Source organism: Ochotona princeps, unplaced genomic scaffold (genome assembly GCF_030435755.1).
Source record: "Ochotona princeps isolate mOchPri1 unplaced genomic scaffold, mOchPri1.hap1 HAP1_SCAFFOLD_141, whole genome shotgun sequence".
Lineage (NCBI taxonomy): Eukaryota > Metazoa > Chordata > Mammalia > Lagomorpha > Ochotonidae > Ochotona > Ochotona princeps.
Window position 1 is genome coordinate 105001 of NW_026697766.1, and position 12500 is coordinate 117500.

Consider the following 12500-nt stretch of genomic DNA (forward strand, 5'->3'; position numbering starts at 1 on the left):
AGCCCGCCTCCAGCGACCCCCACGCGTTCCCCGACGCGCGCCTGAGGCCCCCCCACCGGGGCCCCCAACGCGACACCGCCAACGCCCACACGCCGGGCGCCTACCTGCTGCCGGATCCCGGCCTCCATCCGCCAACATCCGGGCCCCGGTCCCGAGGGCCGCGACCCCGCAGGAACGCTCCCAAGGCCGACGCGGCCGAGGGGAGACCCAACAGGCCCAAACCCGTGGCCCCACCGCACCACCCTCGCCGGCGGTGACCGGCCAGCGGGCCAACGGCAAGCCCAGGGCGGGAAGCGAGCAGAGCCACCCCACACCAGGGCCACAGGGGCAGCACGGGACAAAGCCACACACAACCCCAGGGCCCCAGGTGGCAAGCGGAAGGCCACACACCGGAGGCGACACACGCACACCGCGTGCGTGCGTGCGAGCGACCACAGGAGCCCCTCCGTCAGGCCCACAGTAGGCACCGGGACACACCCGGCCCGGCCCAGCGGGACCCTCCCCCGACCCAGAGGGGGGAGGCACGGGCCACGGCGAGGTAGAGGTGCGAGAGGCAGCGTCCGGCCCCCAGCGGAAGGGGGCCGGAAGAGCCCACGCGTAACCCCCACACACTCCCCGAGGGGAGGGCGGAGGGAACGAGCGACCATCGCCACCTAACGCACAACGAACCCGAGCCATCCGCGTCGTCAGCAGCGTGGCTACCGACACACACCAGGAGGGAAGGAACGGCGACAAGCGGGGGATACGGCACCCCATCACGTAAGGCACGTCCCTGTCGGATCGCTAGAGAAGACTTTTCTCACCGAAGGCGGGCCGCACCCCACCAACCCCGAGCGCACTTCTCACCAGGCCGAGAGGGCCCTTCGAGGGAGCAACACCCAACCCGCGGGGCGAGCCCAAAGCCGGGCGGAGGGGTCTGCGGTAGAGGAAAGGAAGCCACCTGCCCCCCCACAGACGCGCAGGGGACACCAGCGGCCAAGCAAGGCCACAGGCGGCAGCAGCAGCAGCGGCAGCGGGCCTGCACTGCACCCACGCTACCTCTTCCTTACCGCCTCGACCCCCCAGGGACTCCCACGCACCAAGCAGCACACACCAGCGAGGCTGCGACGGCACACCCGGGAGAGAGCACACCGGGGCAGTGAAGGAGCGACGGCACCACTCGGTTCCAGGCGCCTGAGAGGCAAACGACCTGGACCGCTCCAGGAGCACCGCAGAGAGCTGAGCAGGGTCAGACTCTGCCAGACAAGCCCCGCACCACCACCGCGGGACGGGGCCCGCCCACACACCATGACACACCGACACGGCAGAGGGCAAAGGGTGTCCGCCACGTCCGAGGACCCCCGCCTGGACCCCCAACGCCAGCACCTTCAGGCGGCACAAGGCAGAGGGAGCGGAGATCGAGCCGGATTCCGCACCCCTGGCCTCTCCCACCACGCCAAGGCAGGGGAAAGAGGAACCAGGAGCCCGCAAGACAGAACGAGCAGCTCGGCAGCATTCGCCATGAATGGCCGTCCCTCGTCTGTAAGCGGCTTAGGCCCGGCCCAGGAGAGCGCCACATCACCACATCGATCAAGTCTCGGTCTAGGATTATGACATCACACGAGGCACAGGGGGTCACGCCCAGCGAGGACAGCTGCCAGGGGGGTCCGTCGACAGCCTCGCCAGCCCCTTGCCTCTTCAGCAGCGGTGGCCAACCCCAGCGGAGGAACGCCTGACACGCACACGCGGCATAAAGCCAACGACCACTGAGACTCAGTTCTGAGGGGGTTCTGTCAGCCACCACTACACGCAGCGGGCCACCTGCGGCAGAAGACGGACACGGGTATAGGACCCAGCGCCCAGCCTCACCTCTGCCGCTCTCGGGGCAAATTCTAAGCCGGAGATGGTGGCACCGTCGCAGGGCTAAACCAGGATCGCACACCAAGCTCCCGCACGAACCCAGGCAGGGAGCTCGGCGCCGGATGGGCAGGGGGAACGCAGTCCAGCGCCAGGCCGCCGGCAGCCCATCGCGCTCCCCCCTACCGCCCCAGACGCGAACCCAGGGGCCCAGCTCTTCCGGTGACAGTCACCAGGAGACAGCGTGTCAGCACCTACCTGCAGATCCAAAATGACAACTGCAGGTGTAGAAATGCCCTTCCAGGGGACAACAGGGACAACCTATGGGACACAGCCGCCCCTCAGATGGGGGCCCGGGTCACAAGTCCCCAAAAACACAGCCATCGCCCACAGGGCATGCTCCTGTGGCCACCTGGTCGACCCCAGGAGTTAGAGAAAAGCAAACAACTCTACAGCCCCACCAACGGCCGCGACCGGGTCCCCTAGAGGGCGGGTGACAAGTGTCGGGCCGGTGGCCGTGGCCTCAAGCCCCGCCGACGGCCCCGACCAGGTCCCCCTAGGGTGCGGGTGACAAGTGTCGGGCCGGCGGCCCAGGGCCTCAGCCCCGCCAACGGCCCCGGCCGGGTCCCCTAGTGCAGGCGACAAGTGTCGGGCCGGTGGCCGTGGCCTCAAGCCCCGCCAACGGCCCCGACCAGGTCCCCTAGGGTGCGGGTGACAAGTGTTGGGCCGGCGGCCGTGGCCTCAAGCCCCGCCAACGGCCCCGGCCGGGTCCCCTAGTGCAGGCGACAAGTGTCTGGGCCGGCGGCCGTGGCCTCAAGCCCCGCCAACGGCCCCAACCGGGTCCCCTTGTGCAGGCGACAAGCGTCTGGGCCGGCGGCCGTGGCCTCAAGCCCCACCAACGGTCCCGACCGGGTCCCCTAGTGCAGGCGACAAGTGTCGGGCCGGTGGCCGTGGCCTCGCAGCCCCGCCGACGGCCCCGATCGAGTCCCCTAGTGCACGGTGGCAGTGATAAAGGGTGTGCTGGTCGACCCCATGCACTCTAGCGGTACTCCAGCCCGGTTACAATCGGGAGCGAGCAGACACCTACCCACCCCCGCAGCTGCCTGCCTGCTCACTTGCAAGCCTCCAGGCTCAATCTCCGAACAGCACACGAGCCACCAAGGTCCCAGCAGGGCTGGGACTCTCCCGCCTGCAGCTTGGGGACTTTGTCACATCCTGTCCCGGGCTCTCCACCCACTTGCTCGCCCTTGCCGGCTCCAGAATGCTCTACAGCTACAGCACGGCTGCCACCAGGTGGAGTCAGACAGCCAGCACCAAGGGACAAAGGGACAGCACGCTGGATGCACGCAGCCAGGCAATGAAGCCGAGATAGGCAGGGAAATGTGTGTCACTGCCGCCCTCCCTCCCTCCCCTCGCAGGGGGTGCTGGCTGGTCCCGGCCGCCAGGTCGGTTGCTTTGCCTTGCCTCTCATTTAGAACCAAACTGTGTCGTGACCGTCACTGGTGAAATGTTAACATTCGGTGTTGATGCATGGAACACCAGGTCGCGTGGCTTGGGGAGAATCGAGTTGTAGTAGTGAGTGACCACGCATCTACTGTGACAGGATACATCTGACCTATCAGTACAGTCTTGGGGGAAGGGTGGATAGACTTGGTCACACACAGGTAAAGGAAAACGGCAGACAGAAAATAAAATGAAAACACCGACATTGAGAGAGAAAAGGGAGAGAGAAACGGGGGGGGGGGGGGAGAGAGAGAGAATGAGAACTGAAAGGAAGGCAAAACTAAGAAAGAAAGAAAAAAAAAAAAAACCAGGAAGACCAAAAACTAGGAAAGGAGAAAGACAACATAAAGGGAAGCAATGGACACAGTAGAACAAAATTTTTTTGGGGGAAAAAAAAAAAAAACAGACACACACGAGTAAAACAGATGAGGCAAGATAATAAATCCAGCATGAGGACGCGAGAGAAAAACATATATAGGTTGAAAGAGAAGAGAGAAACAAGTTAAGAAGGACCAAGGAAGCCAAAGGTAAAGGAAGAAGGCAGACAGAAAATAAAATGAAAACACCGACATTGAGAGAGAGAAAAGGGAGAGAGAAACGGGGGGGGGAGGCTGGGGGGAGGAGAGAATGAGAACTGAAAGGAAGGCAAAGGTAAGAATACAAAAAAAAAAAAAGAAGAAGAAGAAGAAAGACAAAAACTAAGAAAAGAGAAAGACAACATAAAGGGAAGCAATGGAAACATTAGGGGAGAACACACACACACACACACACACACACACGCAGGTACAACGGCCAGACACACACCGATGAGGGAAGAAAATAAATCCAGAATGAGGACGCGAGAGAAAGGCCTATAAAGATTGAACGAGAAAAAACAACTCAAGAACAACCTAGGGGAAGGCAGAGAATGTAAGGATGAAGACTGTCAAATAAAGGTGGGAGTCACAAGTGAAATTCTAGGAGATGTAGGGGAGTGGGAGAAGGAGAGGAGACAGTGAAAAGGAGAAAGCGAAAGAAAGAAAGAGAGGAAAGCGGGAATCGGCGAGCAAAACAGAGAAAGAGAGAGAGAGAGAGAGAAACAGAGCCTAAAAGGAATGGAGAGATCCAAGAAGAAAGAACTAAGGCAACATCCCTGGGAAGGTAACAGATCCCCCCGCCTGGACGTGGCAGGAGCACCTAGAGAGGCGCGCACAGTGCAGTCCCGGCCCGGCGGAAGGACGGTTTCTGCCGCCGCGGCCCCCTCCCCCCTCCCCCCTCCCCCCACCGCCGGCACCGCCGCCACTGCTCAGCCAGCAAGCCAGAAGCCCGACTGTGCTTACTGCGCCTGCGCCAGACCGACTCTCTCCCTCCCTCCCTCCCTCCCTCCCTCCTCCTTCCTCGACCCCCCCAAACTCCACGCCGACCACCACCCCGAGGCCTCGCGAGACTTGTTCAGACGCGGGCGCCATCTTGGCTTCTGCCGTCAGCGCCATCTTGGCTTTCGCCTCTTGTCCGATCCGATACTGTGGCCACTAGATGGCGCGCAGACAGCACGAGTGGATTCTTGAAACACGCTGGGGTTTCTGGTTTGGAGTCAGTTGGGGTTGCGATGGGACGGGGAAGATGAAGGATGGGGGAGCAGGAAGAGCAAAGACAAGAGATCACAACGACAACACTGAGTGTCGAGCCCAGGGGTCAGTTCCAGATTCATCCCTTGGGCCACGTTTTTCCAAGCCCAGCTCTCCCGGGGAACCTCATCCAGTAATGAGAGAGAAAGAGAGAGAGAGAGAGAGAGAGAGAGAGAGAGAGAGAGAGAGAGAGAGAAAGACTGTCTCACAAAAATCAGAAACCCGGTTCAGTCCATCTCAATGTCCCCAACCACATTGGTACAGCAAAGATTTCCCTATACACACACAGCTACAACCCAGTCAGCGCCTCACCCCAAGTCCGTTCCCACAATATGTGCCAAGAGACCTTTCCTCCACCCTTGTCTCTCCTGGATGTCCCTCCCTAGGCGGTATTGTCACAAAGTGTGGAAGGGCTCTCTCCCTCCTGTGTCACAGCAGCTGAGGCCAAGCTAGGCCGAAGCCAGGAGCCAGGAACAAGATGAAATCGGTGTTCCCATACGGCAAGGCCAGTGTGTCTGCTGACAGGCTGTTGAGCGTGTGTGCGGTGCCACAATGCCAGTATCCCCCACTGTCTTGCTTTCACTTTCTGTTCTCTAGTTTTATTTTTATTTATTTATTTGGCCTTGAGGTTGACTTATTTTCATTGGGAAGGCAGATTTGCAGAGAGAAGGAGAGACAGACGGACAGAAAGATTTCCATCCGCCGGTGCACTCCCCAAATGGCCACAACCACGGCCGGAGCTGACTGGATCCGATCCGAATCCAGGCGCTGGGAGTTTCTTCCAGGCCTCCCACACAGGTGCAGGGTCCCGTACACTTGGACCACCCTCCGCTGTTTTCCCAGGGCACAAACAGGGAGCTAGATCAGAAGTGGAGCCACAGGGACATGAAAGTGGAGGAAAAGCCAGTGAAGCTATTCTGCAGCGCCCTTGCGTCTGCCTGTCCTTCCTGTGAGCTCTTGCAAGACCCAAGAAGTTCCTCAGGGACAGAAAGGATGTGCCATGGAAACAGGTTAGGGATGTGAAAGGAGAGAGAGGAAAAGAGGGGGAGAGAGAGAGAGAGAGAGAGAGAGAGAGAGAGAGAGAGAGAGAGAGAGAGATTGAAATTGAGTTAGTGAGAATGTGACAACAATTCAGTCTTCTCTGTTCCCCATTTGCAGGTAAGGTCCAGATGAGGAAAAGGAGAAAGGGAGCAGCCAGGCTGGGATTGGGCCTCTTCACCTCTCTCTCTCTCTCTCTCTCTCTCTCTCTCTCTCTCTCTCTCTCTATCCCAGGAGGGGGCATCACACAGCTTTCTCTTTCCAATTTGTGAGCAGAAGTGGTTGCACGCTGAGTGGTTCCTGGCCAGGATCCAGAACATGGAGGGAGAAGTAGGTGTCAGGTAAGGCCATCTGTGAGGCCTTCACGTCGGCATAGTGGCCTTTCATTCCCAATCCACCAGAGAAATCCTCGGGCAGGAAGGGCACAGGCCAGCCCATATGTCCTCCTGCTCTGCCGTCCTCAAGTCCCCTTGACTTGTCCGCAGAGCCGACCGCACACAACACCCACAACTCAGGCACAGGTGCCCCAGTCTCTCCCTCAGAGCACCCTTTCCCTTCAGTTCCGCAGAATAAGAGATGGTGAGCTGACCCTCCAACTCTTCCGCCTCCACACCCCACCCACCCACCCACCCACGGTCCATCAAAGACAAGGGGTTGGTTGGTTGGTTGGTTAGTTGGTTGGTTGGGTCCGGCCGGCATGTTAGCCTAGTGACTAAATCCTAAAGAAAAGAAAGATAGATGTGAACGCAGAGAAGAGCTGCCTTCCAAAACACACATATAATTAGCCAGGCCGGGTTGGGGCGCAAGCCAGGCTGGATTGAACTGTGAACTGGCTAGCACCCCACAGTTCGCAGGAGGGCTGGGGATGGACCAGGCCAGGCTAGGTTGCCGTACCCCAGCCCAATGGCGATAGCTGGGACTGGTGGTGGGCCATCTCAGATTGTGCCACAGCACCCACTGGCGCACGCAAGAACCGGGGGTGGTGCGGTGGGGGTGGTGGAGAGGGAGCGTGAGAACCGGAATCAAGTTAGGGCGCTGCACCCAGTCAGGCAAAAAGAGAGCCAAAATGGCTGGGCGGGTGGGTGGGTGCGTTGCGGGCGGGCGGGCGGGCGGGCGGGCGGGCCAGCCGGATTAGGCCACAACACCCAGCTGTCAGCAAAGCGCCGGGACTGCCTGGGTGAAAAAATTACATCAGGCAGGCCGGCCGGACCGCATTAGCCCCCAGACGGTCCCAAGATCTGGGGCTGGGAGCCCGCCAGCCTGCTAGGGGAACGCCAGGCAGGCAGGCAGGCAGGCAGGCAGGCAGGCAGGCACTCCTCCTGTCAGCTAGGCCGTAGCTCCCGTCGGAGAGCACGTTAAGGCCTGCCTGAACTAAAACAGCAAGCTACCCATAGATCATCAGGCCGTATGTGCCAAACATACAAGGCCTGGGCCAGAGATGTCGACAGCGTGCATCTCCCCGGACCAGACAAGAAGACGAGGGGAAGGCAAGAGTTGTTGCTTGGGCCAGGCGTGTGCGGTTGCCTAGTGGCTCCATTTCTCGGCCTGTACGTGCCGAGATCCCATACGGGTGCCGGTTCGAGTCCCAGCTGCCCCACTTCCGTCCAGCTCCCTGCCTGTGGCCTGGAAAAGCGGTCGAGGATGGCACAAAGCCTTCGGTATCGGCAGCCGCCTGTGTGGCGGAGACCGACCGGGAAGAAGCTCCCGGCTCCTGGTTTTGGTTCTGCTCAGCCCCGACCACTTGGGGAGGGAACCAGCCAGCGGGCAGGAGATATTTCTTTCTGTCTCTCCTTCTCTCAGCAACACCCCTCCCAACCACACACACACACACACACACACACACACACACCCCTCCCAACCACACACACACACACACACTCACACACACAGACACGCGCACGCGCGCACAGGGTCCTCCTGACTGGCGTGTGGCTGCCGGCTCCACCTCAGGATCCTTCACCGTCCAACAATAAGAACCAGATTGGGTTGAAGAACAGTCAGGAAACACCACTGTTCCTGCTAGGACAGGAGGTGGACTGAACAGGGCTGGCTCATGGACCCACTGGTATGCGTGAAACCTGGCACTGGGAGAGTTTCTGATGGAGGAGCCTGGGCAACTCCTCTGGCAGGACACAGTCCCTGCAGGTAAGCGCAAGCAGCACAAATAGGAAACAGCCCAGAACAGGCTATGGAAATTATCCCACTGGTATACACATGGCATGGATTGGGGGCAAGACCAGGCTGAACCTGTTCACATCACCCGCTGGTGAGTCCGAGCGCCAGAACAGAGTGTGGGTCGAGCCAGGTTCGGTTGCGACACATACTAGTACACAATAAGGAATGCCAAGGTGAGGTGAGCCGTACCAGATGTGGTTGCAGCGCCCAAACAGCACATGTGATAGTCAGGGGGAGGAGGCAAAGCTGACAGGGGAATGTGGGCTCCCCTGCTGGACAACTACTTCCCGACTAGGCTGCAGCTCCAACCGGTCTGCGTGAGGACCGAATATGAAGCGGGCAGGATCGAACCGGACTACGACACCCGTCGGTTCACGAGGAAGACAGGCCTGGAAACAGAACGAACCCGGCAATCCCAACGACCAGCATGATCATAAGCCGATCGGTGTGACGGACGGTGTTGGACTGTGTACTAGCAGACTCGCGCAGGAATCAGGCCTGTGATCATCTCAGATGAAGTTTCTTTGGAGAGAGATCCCTCCAACTGAACTGCTGATCTTAGAACCCCAACCATGAAGAGACTGTCAGCCAGTGGATTCTGAATAGGGTTCATTGCGATTGGAACTGAGACATTGGCAGCAGTCCAGAACTGATGAACTATCAGAACTGTATGAGCAGGAGCCTCAGAGCGTGCCTCCCGTTGGGGATCTGGGATGGGTGGGAGGTTGGGTGGGGCTTTTCCCTTTTTTTTTTTTTTTTTTTTTCCCCTGACCCCAGATACAGGGTAAAATGATATTGATGTGGAAACAATGGTATTTCCCACTTTCACCCTGTAGCCCTTGACACTCTGTTCCCTAATCAACCAAGTAAGATTATTAAAAAATAATTTTTAAAAAAAGTATATCAGGTTTTACAATTTCATTAATTTTTATGAATGGGTAGTATTCTATAGTGTTTGTGTGCCACATTTTCTTTATTCTGTCACCCGCTGATGGGTATCTGTGTTGATCCCGTATCTGGCTATTGTGAATTGAGCTGTGATAGCTGTAAGGGTGCAAATAACTCTCTCATATGCATTTTCATTTGGATAAAATCATAGGGCTGCGACGCTGGTTCGTATGCAGACTTTTAGATACCATTTGTTTTTTATCCAATTGGGAAACATGAGATATTTTAATGAAATTATAACTGGATAAGAAATGAGTTTTATGAAGCATGGTGGCCACTTGGGGAGTGAACCAGCCAGCGGGCAGGAGATATTTCTTTCTGTCTCTCCTTCTCTCTATATATATATCTGAGTTTCAATAAAAATAAAATGGATGGATGGATGGATGGATGGATGGATGGATGGAGGAATTGTTTTTTCTGAACAGGCACCGACTGTGAGATGTAAGTAAGGCTCTGGACTGCTGTGTCCTGGTCGCTCGGTCCAACGCCGATCCAAGCAGAGAACCGGGCCTGGCACGGGGCACAGGCCTAGTATATTCCTGCAACCCCTCCCACCGCCCCTCCACCCCCGCCCCGCGCACCTGCACAAGGACAGGTAAGGGGTTCCTGTCTGTGTTTTGAGTAATCGGTTCAGCTAGATCGTTCTATTGAGAGGGAGGGATGCTTGATGTTGAGCAGTTCTGCTTGTTTGAGTGACAGAAGTACACGCACAGGTTAATAACACGCGTTCACATAGTTAAGGTGATGGATGGAAGAGTGAATCAATAATGCCGATGGAAAGGCCACATCAGAAGGGAGCCGTTCCTGAGAACCACTCATGGTCTGCCCCATGCGAGTCAGAAAGCAGCGGCCAGATCCCACTTTGCACTTCCAGAGCGAGCGAAGGGGAGTGACCGACTGTGGCTGACCTTTGCCCCAGTCGGAGAGGCAGATCCTTTCACTGACAAACGCCTGAGGGCAGGTATGGCTCTGGGTGGAGCGGAGAGAAAGTGAAGCCTTTGGCAGACAACGGGACTTTGAACCAACCATTTGCATTTCAATGAAGGCAATGAATGAGGCCTCTTGGAATTGAATGAGAGGTTGCGTCCCTCAAGCCAGTGGCTTCCGAAACGAAGGCTGCTGCTTTCTTGGGGCACACCCCCCCCCCCCCACACACACACACAGAGGCTCATTCTGACGAGGAGGCGGGGTGCGGGTGCCCTGCCTGCCCCATGCTTCTCCTTACATGTCCCTGGACCCTGGACCCTGGCTCTGGCTCTAGCTCTGGCCTGGGAAAGGAGATGTGGATTGGGGAGGTGACTTGCAAGACGTACACACAAGACCCACCCACCATCAGTGAAACACAGCTTCTCTCCCTCCTTCCTTCCCTGGGGCTTGTGGGGGAGGGGAGGGTGGTATCAGGCAGGGAGGCACTTTTTGTTTTGGCTTGGCTTTTCTCCTCCTGGGTGTCACTGGTGCACCCCAGCGTATTCCATCACCAAGCCACTTTCCGATGTGTTTCGCTTCCCTCACAGTGGTTCATTAGCCAGCACCCACTGATAGGAGAGGACTGCTTTTTACTTGACAGCATCCTAGTGCAGGGATCAAAGGGGTCAGAGAAAGTAGAGAGAGCAAAGGAAAAAGGAAAAAGTTGGGTTGTTCGGGACTCCTTAAAGAAGAATTCATGTTGTGCCACCCACGTGTGCGAAGATTTGTCAAAGTCCCCCCCCCATGCCCCTTTCCTCCTCCCCCCCCCCCCCCCCCCCCGCTCAACCACCACCAAGCCATCACTCAGCAGGCTGGCTTCCAAGTAAATCAAATACATGCTTTAAGTGTTTGTTTTCTCTCACCTGACTCAGCACAATCGCACTCAGGGTTGCGGTGTAGCGACCAAATGTTGCCACCTGGTTGCCCAATTACTGCACCCTTAGGAATATTTAGTGGATTTCAACAACCTGGTGTTGAATGCCTTCTTTTTTTTTTCTCTCTCTCTCCACTCCACTGAAGGCAAAATAAGATTTCCACCACCACCACCACCACCACCACCACCACCACCACCCCAACAGTGTGGAACATTGAAGTGGGCAGAAAACTAGTTACATTTTCCTTTAATGTGAACACCACATTTTAAGACTCTTGTATTTATTCATTTGCAAGTCAATCATGGGAGAGAGAGAGAGGAAGAGAGAGAGAGAGAGATTTGTGAGCAAGTTTGTTTGGAGCGGGGAAGGGGGGAGCGGGTGTTTCAGAGGAGATGGGAGGAAAGAAGAGAGAGGAAGAGAGAGGAGAGAGGAAGAGAGAGGGGCAAGGACGAGCAAAAGAGCGAGCTCTTTGAAGAGATTCTTCCACCCACAAGTTCCTTCCCTTTTCTCTTTGTCGCTGTGTCCTTCCAATAAGCAGACATAGATGACACAGGATGGTGAAAGCTAGAGAGCGAGCGAGCGAGCCAAAAATGTGGAAACCGCGGTTCCACCAGCACCGTGACAACATTGCCGGTTTTTCTTTGTTTAAAAAAAAAAATGGAAAGAGAGAGAGAGAGAGAGAGAGAGAGAGAGAGAGAGAGAGAGAGGAATCTTCCACCACTTCACCAGTCAGTTCAGAACTTTTCCCCCCAAATGCAGGCCTAGAGAACTCAGAAGTTGGTGAACAGAAAGTATGGAATCCTGGTTCTCAGCGCTACACAACTCTGTTTAGGATACAAACAGGTTTTTCAACAGCTTTGGCCTCAAACCTGTGTGTGTGTGTGTGTGTGTGTGTGTGTGTGTGTGTGAGAGAGAGAGAGAGAGAGAGAGAGAGAGAGAGAGAGAGAGAGAACTAAGCGTTTCTGACAAAACGTGCGCAGAACCTCAACAGCAACAACTAAACCCATATGCCTCGGAGCCCCATCCAGAGGTGTTTACATGGCATTTTGACAAGATATTGAGCCAAAGCTCAGAGAGAGAATTGAGGAGAAAATAAATAAATAAATAAATGGTGAAATCACGAATGTAAATTCGAATGATCTGTATTCCGGGAGTGAGTGAGTGAGTGAGTGGAATTTACCGACACCATGTCAGGATAGACAATGTGTCCGGACAGACAACGATGGAGAGTGGTGGTGGTGGTGGTGGTGGGGGGGGGGGGGGAAGAGATGTCATTTCCAGTGTTTTCTAACCTAAGGGAAACTTGTAGGAAAAGTAGCATGCTCCGCACCACGGTCATGAGAGCCTTGTAGGCGCACGTGCTAAACTCCACACACATGATTTCCATCACCTTCGATTCAATGTGCACCTAGATCGAGGGGTTTCCCAGACACTAGAGCGCTCTTTGCAGACTCTGGGTTTGGTGGGCATGGTGGCACGACAGCGGCAGTGGCAGTGGCACTGAAGTCCAGGCCGCTCTAGGTAGGTCTGAAAAGACGTCCCTCTCTCCGTT